This window comes from Catharus ustulatus, chromosome 6 (assembly GCF_009819885.2).
Source record: "Catharus ustulatus isolate bCatUst1 chromosome 6, bCatUst1.pri.v2, whole genome shotgun sequence".
In the NCBI taxonomy this organism is placed as follows: Eukaryota; Metazoa; Chordata; class Aves; order Passeriformes; family Turdidae; genus Catharus; species Catharus ustulatus.
Genome location: NC_046226.1, coordinates 32,313,974 through 32,329,048, shown reverse-complemented (window position 1 = coordinate 32,329,048; position 15,075 = coordinate 32,313,974). Strand labels below are relative to the sequence as shown.

Genomic DNA, 15,075 nt, shown 5'->3' with positions numbered 1-15,075 from the left:
TTATTTCATGAAGGGCTTGAGAGATGTAAATGGCCGTGGTGAGTTTTGTGTTCATTTGTAGCTCAAGGTGAAATAGACTTACTGCATCAGTGATTTAACTATAGGAGCATAAGTTCTGGATTTCGTTCCTTACTTTCAATTAGCTTCTCTAAGTTCTTTTAATAAAAGGATGGAAGTGTAAAAGTATCTTATGTTTTATCTGTAACATAGGAGTCTTGAAAGACCTGACAGTGAATGCAGAAGCTAGGCCAACAGCTCAGCAATGTGTACCTCCAAATCTGTACTCCTATTTGGGGATTTCTTTTAGGGCAGTTGGCACTTTTGGTTTGCGTCTAATTCGCATAATTTTTAAAAGACTTATTAAACCATATCTTACTGCTTTAATATTTGTTACTTGCCGAATTAGTTGGAAGGGGTTCTTTTACGTATGGACCACATATGCTGTTTTGCTAAGCAAATGCGCTCTCTTTTGGAAATTGCCTGTTGTTATTTTGTGACGTGACTTATTCATTTCACGTATACAAACAACTCAATACACGGTGGAAATGAAAAGATATCTTTGTCAGATGCTCAGTGATCCTTAAACAACTGATTATGATGAAGGTGGAAATATAAATATTGACTTACTGCTTTCAGGTGATATGATTTTCCATAATTACACATCTTGGAAAACACTTAGTGACTCTTGGGTACCTGGTGTGATTCTTGGGGATGGTACTGTAGAGAGCAAGTAGTTGGACTCAATGATCCTTGTGGGTTCCTTCCAGCTCAGCGTATTCTGTGATTCTTTGATATTTATTTCTGATTGCACGGAAGATTAGGTTTTGGAATGAATAAAAAACTGTTCATTTAGTTAGTGCATTTGAATTCTTTGAGGATAAGTGAGAGAAATAATACACTTAAAATAAAAGTAACATTTATCTTGATGAATTAAAATTATTAATGAATACATCTGAAAAAACCTTTAAAAATATTGTATATTGAAAAAAATGTTAATTGTATCCAGTACTTCTTCCTACAAGTAATTTTTCCACTTGTTCTTAGCCCTCTCATATTTTCAACTGATCTTAAAAAAACCTTAACTGCAGTTCTCAATTCAGAGATTTTGAGTAAGCCTTTTGAGATCTTTAATAATCCCCTGATTTTTCTTAAAAAAGGATGTCAGTTAGCTGGCATGTTTAGAGTTTGGAATGGTGGGGTTTTTTGCGGGGGGAACAGGTTGTTTGTTTTGTTTTGTTTTTAAACCATGATAAGCAGTGTCTTTTACAAAAGAGAAGGCAAAACTCAGAAAATATTCAAGTTAACTAAGCTTCTAGTGTGAGAGCAGTACTTGGAGAAACAAAGGTTAAACTCCAATTCTTATTTTTATATCTTTTTTAATATCCAGCTCTGATCCACATCTAGCAGATACAAAGCTGTCTTCTGAAATCAGCTGACAAAAGCTGTATTGCATTTGCTGCTTGTTGCAAATATTTTTGGGTTGTAGTAGGCTTTAATGGTTCAAGTTGTGGAAATCGTGAACTATTGAAACTTACAGCCATATTATTTTAGTTGATATTGTACAGAATTTACTTCCTCACTTATGATTTTTTCCTGGTGTATTGGATGTGAGACAAAGTATCAGTGCTTGTTTTATAGGAGCTGTGAGCAGGCAGGAAGAATTCTTACTGGATCACACTGATATGTGAAGTGAAACATGGGAAAAGATGATTGAGAGAGTAAGGACAGAAACTGGGAAAATATAGGGAGTGCTGGAACCTGTCAACAAAATGGCTGAGTTATGGGTACACTAGCAAAAATTCCATCAAGTTCTCATTAAATACAGCAAATGGGAAAATGGAAAAGGGTTAGAATAATACAAGCAAAGACATTTCTATTAAGCAGAAGGCTTTTTTAGAGAAATGGGTTTTTCCCCCTGCCATGCCAGTGAAAAGTGTGACTAGTAGAATAAGTTTCAGATATATAAAGTATGCCACAGTAATGTGCATGAGGCGACCCCTTTCTTGCAGAAGTTGTTTCACATATCCTGCCATTATTTTGGGATTATATTGTTGACTGCTTATACTACTATCAACCTTGTCTCATATCAACTAGAGTTTTTTAGTCTCATACTATTCCACCTGTCTTTGGCAAGTTCAGTTTTCTAGCACTTGCTAGAATTCTTAAATGCATTGTGCAAAAGTGAAGGGTTCATAACAGGTATTTGTGAATGGCAAATTAGTCTGTCTTTAGCAAGCATCAGGCAAGAGGGATATTGTTTTAGTAAGTTAGCAAAACATAAAAAGAAAAAAAAAACAGAATGAAATGAAGGTTATATTAAATACGACTATCATATAATCAGATGTGCTAAATAGAAACAAGGGAAGTGATACAGAGAAAAGTAGAGGAGGTACTTAAAACAATGCTAGAAGAAGAAATACTGCATTTTAATAAATAGAAAAAATTGTGCGAAAACAATAAGAGACAGTAGCAGCAAAGATGTAGTTTTTCAAAGCTGCTATTGATTACAAAATTGACCAGTGTGAAAATATAAATGGTATTCTAAGTGATATAAAATTCTTAATGCTTTTTTAATTTCAAGGGTTGTGGGAGGTTTTTGTATCTGAGAAAAGGTATCTTTTTCTATGACTTCTGGGTGTAATTTTTTGATTCAAAGGTATAGTGTTTATTTTTTTAAGCCCTAATAGATGGTAGAATCTCATTCTGAAATATTTTGCATCCTATTTTCATGTAGAATTCATGTCTATGTGACTCATGTGAATGCTGTAAATGACTGAAAAAAATTAGATGACCTGCACCTTCTTTTTTATAGTTTAACTGGTGAATGACTGTCCAGTCTTCTTATTGACACTGTACACAGTATCTTGGGGTGCATTAACATGGTGCTGTTTCCTTACTGTGCTGTAGTTTACCTTTCATAAATAACTGATCAACACTTCTAGCTTTATTTAATATTCTTTTATATAAACAGAGATTTATTATTCTGTAATAAACAATATCCTCTTACATCTGCTGCTGTGGTGCAAAATGTTTGCTTTGCCAGATTAAATAGATAATGAAGTGCAGTAAATGTTTTGTGGTGCTATTAACAGAAGCATGGCTTTTAAAAAATATCTTTCTTAAACAGCCGTGTATGGAAATATGTATTAAAATATTTTGAAGGATTTAAATCTTAGGAAATATTTCACTCTGGTAATAAGTCAAGAGATCATTTAAGAGTTTTCCTTTGAATAACCTTAATATCAAAAGAGAGATGTTATTTTTACAGTATAGGAAATCTAAGAACATCAAACATCTGTCATTGAAGAATTTAAACTTCAGTGTTAGTATAAAGAATTTTAAATTGAGTTATTTTTAATACATTAACATACATGATGTGATAAGCAATCAAAGCAGTATATGAAATAAGAACTTACCTAGGAGATACTTGACTGAAGCTTTTTCTGTGCTCTGTCAGAATATACTGAGACTCACTCAGCAGATAGGAAGCTTTTTTCTATTTGAAATGCATTGTGCACTCTCGTCTTGTGATTTCTTTTCCACAGCCTCTTCTTGTTCACTGCTGCTTTGCTCTTGTGGTATTGGTTGTTTCCAGTTTATTTCCAGGTATCTTCAGTATTTGAGTTCTTCCACATTCAGGATTTTTGTTAATTCTACCCTGATCAGGTAACAGAAAGGACCTGTGAACTTTGCATCTTTCCCTCCCCACCAAAAAAAAATGTAAAATAAAAAGGCAAATGCACCGACCCCGGTTAACTCAAGCATTCAGCACCCATTTAAAAAAAATCATTTAAATATTTGATATCCAGTAAATTCCATCTGATTTCTGGTGCTATTCCAACACTGAAAAGTTATTTTCCTACACATTTTGGTAGCCTCCACATTTTAGATTTTTGTAGGAAATATACAGGATCAGTAGACATCAGGTCTTAACTTTTAATCCGTGCAACATTATTCTGTGAAGGATGATGAAGGTCTGCCTCTCTCAGCTCCTCATGCTTCTGTCAGACACAGATGTGAAATGCTGCTTTAGAGAGAGGGGGAAAAAAAAATCCTAAAGGGTGTAGTGTTTTGTCATCTCTCAGGACAGTGAGCACGCATGGCATCAATGAGTGGCAGATATGAGCTATTCAAACCAGTCGCTGAACTGACAGGATGATGCTTTCATACATAATAGAACCATTAATTATTTCTTCTGATGGACAGCAGTGTGTACTAGAAGAAAAAAACAGCAGATGATAATACTAGGTTTGATAGGTTCTCTGTGTTTTATCAGCTTGTCATTAAAAAACAAACCAGGAAAAAACCTGCTGTTTTGGAATATGATCAGGTAAAACAGACCAGAGTTGTTTTGACAGAGGTGGATGTCATTTACAGGGTCAAAAAGTCCAGTCAGGTTAAGGTCTATTCAAAGCCAGCTTTTTATAAAAAGGATGTTCTAAAGGATCTGCTTTAAAAATCATGATTTGTGTTTTGCTTCCTGTAGCCTTTTATTTGGGGAACCTGGCTGTTGTCTTGCAGATTTTCATTTATAACTTAATTTATAGATTAAACCCACACATTTCTTTTTTTTCCCCTGCAAACGGAAAACTTATATATAAAAAAAATATATATTTTTCAGAGGACTCTCTCTATGAAGATTATGTTCAAACTCATTACTCACTTTGTATCATAGACACTCACAAATCCATTTCTAATTAATTTAGAAATTTTAATTGTCTGATTTAATGTTGAGGAACTGCTCGCTCGAGGTTAATATGGGAAGAATAATATATTTTGAAGAACTCACTTCAGTGTAGCATAACCCTTCATACATATAAAATATGATTGATAAAGTCTGAATTTGCAGTATCTATACTGTTAAGGGCGATGTATGATGATTGTGGAAAAAGAATGCGATGTTTAGATCTTTTTCTTAAAATAGAGGTATTTTTTTGCTCTCAGAATCTTCTTTAGTGTAACTTTGCTTTTTAGATTTATTGACAAGAAAATGTTTACAATAAATATGGTTGGTTTTTTCTTTTGCCTTTTCTACCTTGAAGGTGAAGAAGAGATAAGATGATGACTACTTTAAAACCAGGGTGAACTATAAACCCCACCAAAAAGGTGATGGGAGGAAGGGCTACTTCTGCTAGTTTGTACTTGTTTACTCTAAGTGTAAGGAACCTCTCTCATCATTGAAGAGGAAAACTTACCATCATCTTCCTTGTTATGAGATGATGGAGAGCATCTGGATAAAGCTTCTTCTAGTTTATCTAGTCAACAGTCATGAGCACTGTTATGCCCTTACATCACATCAAATAATTTCTGGAATAATTTTGTTCTCTAGCTTGCATTCTATCTTGCTCCAGACCAAACCCAAGCCTAGAAGTATATGATGGCTGTAACTTTAAATCTAAGTTGTCAATTTTGTCTTTCGATAACAAGTCGAGTTGCCAAGGATACAATGGGTACATGATATAAAGTCCATGCTGAAAGTACTGGAATGAGACATACTTTCTGCAATAATATTAACACTTTCTTTCTCATGATTTCTGTCTTCACGTATACAATCCATGCCTGGAGTTGTTGCCCAAGCTGAACTGAAAGGGTCCTGAATTTATTAGCATATTTAATAAAAGTGTTGATTCTTATAAAAGCCTTCCAAGTAATTGGAATCTGACAAGGCACAACTTTTGTATTCTCAGATAATCTTTTGGGAGACAGCAGTAGCCCGATCTACTTCCCCTTTTGCAAATCCCAAAACAGAGGACTCAAATATTTACTCTGTGATTATCCCTTGAAGAAGTCCTGAAGCACAAAATTATATATATATATATTGTCAGAACAAGGTAAACTGAGCTTTGTGTATGTTAGTATCAAAAGTATTCTGCTGTCTCAAACCTGGAGATGAGGATAACTCAGATAAAGCAGCATGTTAAAATTTATGGGATGACAATAATTTTGACATCTTGATGTGCAGCTTTAGTCTGGGATAAGACATGATTAAGAATTCAAACACTGAAGATGAAGGTGGTTAAAGTTTTCAACCTTGAATACAGCACAAAGCATTGTATTTTTAGCACGGTGTTCTGAAAATCTTTTCTGTTTGGTCAATCTGCAACAAGAATAAGTTATATATAGGCTGCATGACTAAAGTGGATATATAACATCTGCTGTGGAGAATGTAGCTGGTATGACTGAAGTAGCAAAAGCTTCAAGCATGCACGACTGAGCACTCCAAAGGGGCTGTAGTCCATCTTGTGATATCTACTGGATATCTGTGTGTGCTTGGGGATTGCTTCCTTGCAGAGTTTGGTTATCTTGGACTTACAAGGTGGCCTGATGAGGGATTACATAGCCATAATTAAAATCAATTGACGTGAAGTTCTCACACCTCTGAGCCAGTAGTAAGGAATCACAGGGCACTGGCTACATCCCTCTTTCATTTGGATCACAGGTGTATTGTCTTCTGCATAACTTTGTGACAGCAGAAAAATTAGCTTTGTAGTGAGGCAAAAGACCTGTACTTGGACAGACTTCTGTTTCAGTTCCTACTTTTTTGAGTGGTCTTATGCACAAAAAACTACTATGTCGCTTTAGTTAACAATGGGTTGAAACTCTGCACCTGAAAGTTTGGTCTAGGGTGAATAATGTACTTACCTGCTTTAAGAAGAGTACTTTTTAGAAGTTGCATAAGAAGTGAGCAGAATGCTTTCTTAAAAACATTTTGCATTTTAAGTGTGTGAGCATTTGGTTTGAAAGCTCACCAAAATTTCATTGCAATCTCACAGTGATATTTAATATTTACAGTATCAAAGCTGGTAGCTTAGCAAATAGTGTTAAGCCATGTATTGCCTATGTTAGTCCATTCACGATTAATAATTATGGATTTTTCAAGTCCTAAAGGCCAAGTATTACACCCACTCTATGAAAGTAATTTGTCAAATATATTGGAAAAAACATTTTTCTAATAAGACTGAGTGATCAGTAAAACTGTATCTCAATGAGCCGTTTCTACAAGTTATAAAATGCGTAATAATCACATCACGAATGTTAGCATTGCAAATGAATTTGGAAAAACCCTAAAAGAAGACATAGTGTTAGAGAATACTTCTAAGCATTTTCCTTTTTGAGAATTTTATCAAGTGTTTACCATTTATCTAACAAACAGCTATGCACATGGAAATTCTATTTTTACCTTTTTTTCTGAATATTGTCAGTCAACTTTTAGAGAGCTGTAAGATTACCTGTTTCAAGCAAGTTGATAACTAGTGGTTGCTTTTCAGAGAAAAGCGGTGTATTTATCAGAATTTTTAAATTGCTGAAGAACTAATGTTCTGAAGAAAATGCCATCATTATTTCTGCCTTTGTTGCCAAGAAGTATTTCTTGCCTTTGTGAACAAAATACTCTTTTGCCTTCTTTTATCCCTTTTTTAAGGGAAGGTGTTTTTGTGTATTTGTTGTGATCTCCTATCAATAAGTATAGATTATTGCAGATTAAATAATTCTCTTTTGTCAATGGAATGTTTGATTATCTTCCAGCTTAATGAAGTTCATCTGCAAAACTGTATTTTCAGTGTCTAATATAGAACATGTGTCTGAAAATAAAAACAATCTTCAGAGTTTTAAAATTTTGAAATCAGTTGGATAATTAACACTAATTTTTGATATAAGAACATGTCAACCTGAATCTTAAAATTATTTTGAATTTAACAACCATGTCTGCTAGCTCTCAGTGAAAGTAGATACTTAGGCATTTCTTAAAATTGATTCTCTTCTCATTGAATGGATATTTCCCATAGTCTGGAAAATGGTATAGATCCACAAACTCAAAAGAGAAATGGAATGAGATAGCTTAGAAAAAAAAGGCGTTTTTGTTACCTAGGAAATGAGTGAGTAAAAGTACTTAGCATAGCTCTTATCATGCCAGACATCTGAGGGCTTTTGTGTTCCCTAGATTTTAGTTATGGCAGTAAAGCTAGACTTGAGACAAAGTGGCTTTAATATGAAAATCTTTGAAAAGACAGATAAATAGTTTGTTTTCTACTTTTATAGTCAAAGTGTTGCTAGTAGATAAATTTGGACAGAATGATGTAATAAAAATGTATACCTACTGCTCCTAATAATAATAATAATTTAATATTATTACTAGTGCTGTTGGCTGCTATATATTGTTGGAAATTTTATTTAGTCAAATTTTCAAGAATGACCCTTGCAACTAAACTGTTTTTTTTTGAGAAAGATAACTAGTATGCTGACACAGATTCCAGTGAATTTGTTTTAGAAATCATACTTTGAGTACTTTTGTGTGTTAAAATTTGACTACCTTGGTGTGATCGTTCCCCATTATTTCAGTGTTAGAAACAGCCAAAGATTTCTGCTTTTGTTTAACACAGTATTAGGAAGGGTAGGTAATGATTGTTTCACAAATATATGAGCTCAAATTGTATTTTTAATCACATTTTAATTAATGGATCAGTATTTGTGAATGTGGTGTCTGTTTGATTCAGGCAAATTACAACAGGTTGCTGTTACTAAACTATTCAGATTGGTAACAAATTATGGAACTCTTTTAAAGACTGAACAGTTTTGCATAATTGCTGTTTGTTAACTTGTAATATTTGATGAATATGTGCTCACCAGATGCTAGTCAGATATCTTTGATTTACTCTATTTTTAGACTGTCCCTGAACAAAATATATTATGACCATGGATTTGTTTTGGGTTTTACACTATTTTTGCAGCCCTACCCCTCATCTGTGTTAAAGGCAAGTTTTGCTGTTTTGTTTTTTTTTTTATTTTTTTTTTTTTTCGGGTGATTGGGGTTGTTTTGTTTTGTGTTTTTGGTTTGGTTTGGGTTTTTTTTGGTAAAAGTAAGGAGCAATAAGACTGTGACCAGAAATTTTGAAAGAGTTTGTGGAGGGTGGTGTCAAAGATTTTTAAGTTTTGCTTTTGCATATTCTTCCTTTCTCTCTCAATTTGATCTTTCTAGTTGCCATAACAACTTCATAATAACAGCACATTTACTGCTGTAGTTAAGGTTGTGTCAGCACTTCCATTATAAGCTACTGTTTTCAGGAATTTCTAATTTATTCACAGGCTTAAAAATGGCATACAGTAAGTCTATGTAATTGGTTTTAATGTATGTACCAACTTTTTGAAAGCTGCTGTTGTCTGAGTTCTGATGGCATGTATAAAATAGCATATTGTTCCAAGTGGGTTTTTTTCTTTTCTTTTTTTACTGAGAAGCAGCAAAACATTTTTAGTCTAAAATTAATTTTGACTGGTTCCCATCTGCCAGAGGTATGAGAATCAACATGTTCTTTTGCTCTACCACAATGCCCCATCACGCCTGTATCCAGCTAGACCCATCTGTTCCTGTTAGTTAAAAGGTTAGTGTGAGCATGGCGCTTTTCTGGGAAGCAAGAAAAATATAACCTTTTTAATAACAGAGTTTCATATCTCATTAAGAAATAAGTGTTTGACATCTTCAATACTTTTATATTTTTTTTAATGTTAAATAAAGACTAGCAATGTTAAGTGGTGGATGATTTTTGAAAGGCAAGAACTAGAGGGTGAGTCTGTTCCTAGTATTGAAAAAAGTCAGTTATTCATTGCAGATGCAGTTCCTCTTATGGAGTTTTAGCAAGGAATTGTGCATAACTACAGTACAACTTTCTGAAGTCTGGGAATTGTTTAGCCTGGGAAATGTGTCAAAGCAGTTATATAATTTGCTGAAGGTATTCTGTAACTCCACTAAGCCTGTGATAAAGGCACCCAAATAGATTTTGTAGGTTTTATTTAAACACATTTATTTCAGGCACAGCACAAACTTGCTTCCTTGAATAATTACGAATTAAATACTTGTGAGGATTCATGGGAATTTTGTTTACTTTTTTTTTCACCTATCTTATTGCCAAACGTATTGCAAGACACTTGCCCCTAAAACAAAATTAATGTGGTTTTGCTGTAGGAGACAGTATGTTATAAAAAAGCCCAAAAACTTTCATATCCTTTTTAATCCCAAATTGTTTTTATTTTACTTTCAAGTCTTTCCTTACATGAAATTACTTAAATTTGAAGCATGTTCTTTTTTACTTTCGTTAATCTATGGTACTGCTTCACTGTAATAAAATACAGTGGCAGCTATTTAGACATTTGTATCATCTTGGTTGATCTTTGTAAAACTTCATCAACAACATGAAACTTTGAAAGAAAGAGTAATTTGATTTGAATGTTCACATTGAATGTAGTGATCACAGCTGTTCATTTCAAAGCCAAATTTCTTTGATTTTTACTCTTAAAGGAAAATATATCTAATTTAACCATCCTAGTTAGAAAGTATTTGTTTATGTATATCTTATTCTGAAGAAAGATTGTAGGTATTTCTCAAGTGAGAAATATAAATAGTTTTTTGAAAGCTCATTGATACCTTCAGCACAGACTTCCTGTTTGATTCTAGGCAGGTGAAATATTCAGCCTGGATATGCTATGCATGAACACTTCTTTGCCCTTAATGTGTTTTCCACTTTCCTGCCAGAATTGGTTTAATTGTTAATTGTTTTCTATAGCATGGCTTTGAAATCATATTCAGAAAATTGCTTTTGAGAGTTTTCTCTCAACTGAGTATGACTTAACAACCAAAATCCTATAAATGTTGCAGGAAAACCCACTTAAGTGGTCCATAAAGAAATTATTTTGAAAATGCTACGTTATTATGGTGTTTGCAAATGGTGTTTCTTTTTGTAGGTTTTACAGAAGTCTGCATTTGCACTTCTGTCATCTTTCCTCCCTATTCCTTGAATTCATGGAGCTTTGATTTTCTGAGGGTTCTTAGACTTGGAGGATTAATTTTAAATTTAAGCATGAAGGGTTAGTTGCTTTCTAGGTTCTGTGTCCTGTTGTGATTCTCATTGTAAAAGATTTTGTCCTGTCTGTGGTAAGTAAGAATTAATGGAAAATTTTGCATCCTTTGCATCCTTCATAGCTGTGAGAAGTTACTCCCTCTCCTCTCTGCAACTGTCATCATAGGAGTAAATATCTGAACAGAATCCTAGCTTGGTGCTGTTCTTCAATAGTAAACTTCAGATGAGAGGAATTATGGAAAGGAGCTGTTTAATGGTGCAGACTTTGGGTAAACTTTAGTCTGTCCACATTTACTTTGAAATCTGTAAGGCAGTGCTCTGGTGCTGTTGAACTGACCTTAGTTAAAAGGTTTTCCTGGAAATCCTCTGAAAGATCTCCCTCTTTATCAATGACAATTGCAGTAAAATATAAGGTTTGATGTCACTTGCATCTCAGAAGAGCAGTATAACAGTACTAACTGTATTAATAAGTCTGGGTTGTTGGGATAAATTGTTTCAAAGCTTTTCTTTTTTCCAAGACACGTGCTATGTCAATCTTCAATGTATTAGAGATTAGGTAGGGGAAGCACATATTTATGAAGGGAAGATTTAAATAGAAATACAGATCAGGGTTTGCATTTGTTTTAAAGCCTGTGGTTTGCTAATTGTATCAGCTGTTACCTATAAATGCCTAGGTACAGCTTGTTTCCAGAAAGCAATCAGCAATAGGTCCTTTTTTTTCTTCTTTCATGTGGTCTATAATTTTGTAAAGTTCCCTTAAAAAATATTATGTGATCTGTAAAATTACATAGAATTGAAAAAGCTTTTTGGACATTCAGTAATATAAAATTTTGTGTCCTTTCTTTCTATTTGATAAACATTAATTTCACTGAAATTCTATTATTCAGCCTTCAGTTGAGCTAAAGTTCAAATTTTAAGTTTCAGACTTATCTGAAAGGTTATTAGTTTCCTGTAGGTTTTTTCCTAGGTTAACTAATGTTGTTTGTGAGCCATGTGTGTAGATGTCACCCAGCAGATAGTAATGTGTCTGAGGAACACATGCCTGTAATTCAGGTGGTTTCATAGTGATGTGTTTCATTCTCTGTCTTGTGATGTGACAAATGAGCTTGGTGTCTGTAGTCTGCTTAAGGGCAAGACCATCCCACAAAAGACAAAAAACTCGCTAGTTTCCCAGTAAATGAGGAATGATCTCTGGTCTTGCAGAAGAAAAACAATTATTGTTCAAAAACCTCAATAATCTTCCTGCTGTATCTCTGTTTTCATAAATATATTATTCAGGAAAAGGAAGTCCTTTCTTCTTGCTTTCAGATTGTATGCAAGTTTTTCTAAAGACTCATTTTATAAGCTTGGCGATTTGGAAGTGAAATCTGTACACAAAAACTATATTTTGAACTTGCCTAATAATTAGGGCAAAATTAAGCACCACTGCAGTGGTATAGTTTAAAATCTAGCCCAGTAAGTAATGAATTCAAAATATTAAAGATACTGGAATTTTAGTTTGCTTTTCCAAATTCTGTATTTTGCTCTACAGTCTATTAAGTAACGTTTTATGGTTTATGCATTTTAATCCTGTAATTTTACCTATTTAAAATATCTGCTGGAGCCTTTTCCAGAACTGAGAATCAATGAAGTAATGAATTCACTTTCACAGTCTACTTAAAAGCTAGCTCTTAACAATAGATAAGGAAGTCTAAAGGAGAAAGGAATCCAGCTTTCCTTTGGTAGGGGAATATCAATGAATGAGGCACCACTGAAAGTGCACACTGGAAGGCCAAAAAATCAGGAAAGATGAGAAACTTACAAATGTCTCTGCATCATGAGTACATTATCTTGCTCTTTTATATAGATGTAGGGACATTCTTTGTTGAGATCCATTCTTTTCCATTTTAGGCAGCACTTCTCTATTCAGTTAAAAAATCCTGGGAGCTGAAGTTTGTCTCTGCCCGCTTGTGGAGCAGGGACTGGGATTGTATCTCAGAAGGAGAATGTTCTGTTTTGTTTTGCTGTTTGGTTGAGGGGCTTTTTTACCTCCTGAGGATTTACTGCTGCAGCATTGGGAACTAGAGAAAAAACCTCAGTAGAACACCTTTATAATTATTTGTTACAGATTCCACTTAACTCTCTTTCATTTCAAAATTATTATAGAATTTTGAGAAAGGCTGTATTTTGATACCTCATGTTTCTTTTACAATTTCAAGGATGCTATATTTGCAGGATAAACTAATCTAAATGTGATGCAATATGTGTCTGTTTGCATGCTGAGTGTTTTAAATATACTCAGTTACAATTTCTTAAATTGCATTTTTAAAAGTTTGTCAAGTACAGATGTCCTAAGAGAGAAAGAGCATCTTGCTGAGGTAATGCAGATGGCATCTTCAAACACCTATTTGGGCATGCAATTCTGATTTTGTCACTGAAACTACAGGTCAGAAAGTGTACCCTTATGCCTTAGTGTCCAATGCTTCCAGATGTGTTTCTACATCTGGAGTAGGAATGTACAGTAGGAAAGATCCAATAACTTCTAATAATTATCTGGTTATTTAAATAGTACTTTAATGCAATTATTTTCCATTTCCATTAAGCTGGGGATTATGAAAATGTATACTTTGTTTTTTCATGATGTGCTTTTTGAGTGACTCAATGTATGAATGCATTTGTCAGCTAGATTATGAGTATGCCTTATCTCAGCTTTATTTTTAAGGAATCTCTGTCTTTTTTTCCAATCACACAGACGTCAAGTCTCAGAGGGGAGCACAAACTCATGCTTCTGTGACTCATCACATGGTCTCCTGCCACACTGCAGGCATCCTGCATAATGGCAGCAAGGGGCTCTATCTCAATACCTGTGTCAGCCCACATGTGCAGTGTGGAAGAGGAAGGATTTGCAGACCAAAGAGGCCTGGCTATCAAGTGCTGAGAGGTGGCAGGGCTGTGCAGAAGCACAGAGGGGAAGCCTCAGGCCTATCCTGCAGTTGTGATACCTGCAGGACAGGGATATGTGTCACACAGGGGCAGATACAGATGTATGTCTGCATCATTAGTGAACAGGATTGCCCATTCCCATTGTTGTACTTAATGCATACAGCTTCTACATTTGAATCTTGTGTACTTCAGAGATCTGCTTTTTGGGAAAACCTGTCTTGTTGATTACTGCTTTAAAATAAAGATGAACGTTAAAATTCAGTGCTTGCAAAAGAATGCATCTATGCAATTAAAATATCTCTTACAGAGACATGACAACTTGTGTGATGGGAAGAAATAGGAAGTTAAGCTGTGGTTGTTCATCCAGAGACTTTTGAGTATCTTCAGAAATTTCAGGCTTTGCTTCCTGCTGGGTGTTTGAATGGAACAGTGTTCCATGAAATCTACCCTCAGATGGAATAGGCTGGCTGTGCAGAGGGAAGTTTTGTTGTTCTGTCCTTTGTCTTTCTAGGGGATTTGTTTGACCTGCCTCTTGAGGAATAGTGTATCTTCCCAGTTGCTTGTTTTCCAAAATTTGAATTCATTTTTTGGGGTAACCATCAAGGACCATTTTTTCCCTTTCTCCTGCAGGGAATGGGGAGTGGGAAGGGTGTTGTCTGCAAGAATCTATGTGCAGCAAGCCAATAATCAAATATAAAAAATTGTTACTATTTGTATATTTTAGCAAACTAAAGAATTAGTGTTCATTGGCTACAAGTTGCATTGTTCTCTTATTTATTAGTATTCTATCTTCTAGTGGTTACAGATTCTCTCATTTCCCACACTGATTACTCCACATGCTCAGGCTTTTGCTTCTTTTGAGTCAGTTTCTTGTTCTAGTGATCACAACCTCTCCCTGCTGGAATTACCTTTTAGGCAGTTGGAGCTGATTTCAGCACAGTTCCTGAGATGGGTTTGTTGGTTTCTTCCTTATCTTGGGAGCTCTGGTGGTCTGCAAATTCTGCATTCTTTGTGTCCTCTTTCAGTGGGCATCCTACTTCCCAAGCCTTGTTAACCTCCCCCTAGGTCTGAGATTGCTGAAGCACGTCCAGCTCTGTACCTTAACAAGGCAATTCCACCAACAAGTAATTTGTGTTTCTAACTCAAGGACATCACTTGGAGCTTGCTTGTTAACTACTCTCTGTTTCATGGATTAAATCTCCCTTCTTGTTGATTAGACTTGAAAGCCTGATACAAAGACTAAACATCAAAGAACTTTCTTTCCTAAAAAGATTTTTACATAGTCCACATTTTGCAACAGTATTGC

General features: G+C 34.7%; 2 protein-coding genes across 3 annotated transcripts in view; one reads left to right on the top strand and one right to left on the bottom strand.

The window, feature by feature from the left end:
* CHRM5 (cholinergic receptor muscarinic 5) overlaps positions 1–4,098 on the bottom strand; it is a 49,179-nt gene extending 45,081 nt beyond the window's left edge. The window contains exons 1-2 of one of the 2 annotated variants that reach the window (XM_033062302.1): positions 3,935–4,098; positions 3,417–3,658 (exon numbers count right to left, since the gene is read on the bottom strand). The gene's annotated coding sequence lies outside the window, so the exon portion shown is untranslated. Of the gene's footprint in view, positions 1–3,416 lie in introns of both variants that reach the window. The other variant, XM_033062301.1, reaches the window with a different exon arrangement.
* AVEN (apoptosis and caspase activation inhibitor) overlaps positions 1–15,075 on the top strand; it is an 83,221-nt gene that overhangs the window by 31,974 nt on the left and 36,172 nt on the right. The window lies entirely within an intron of this gene.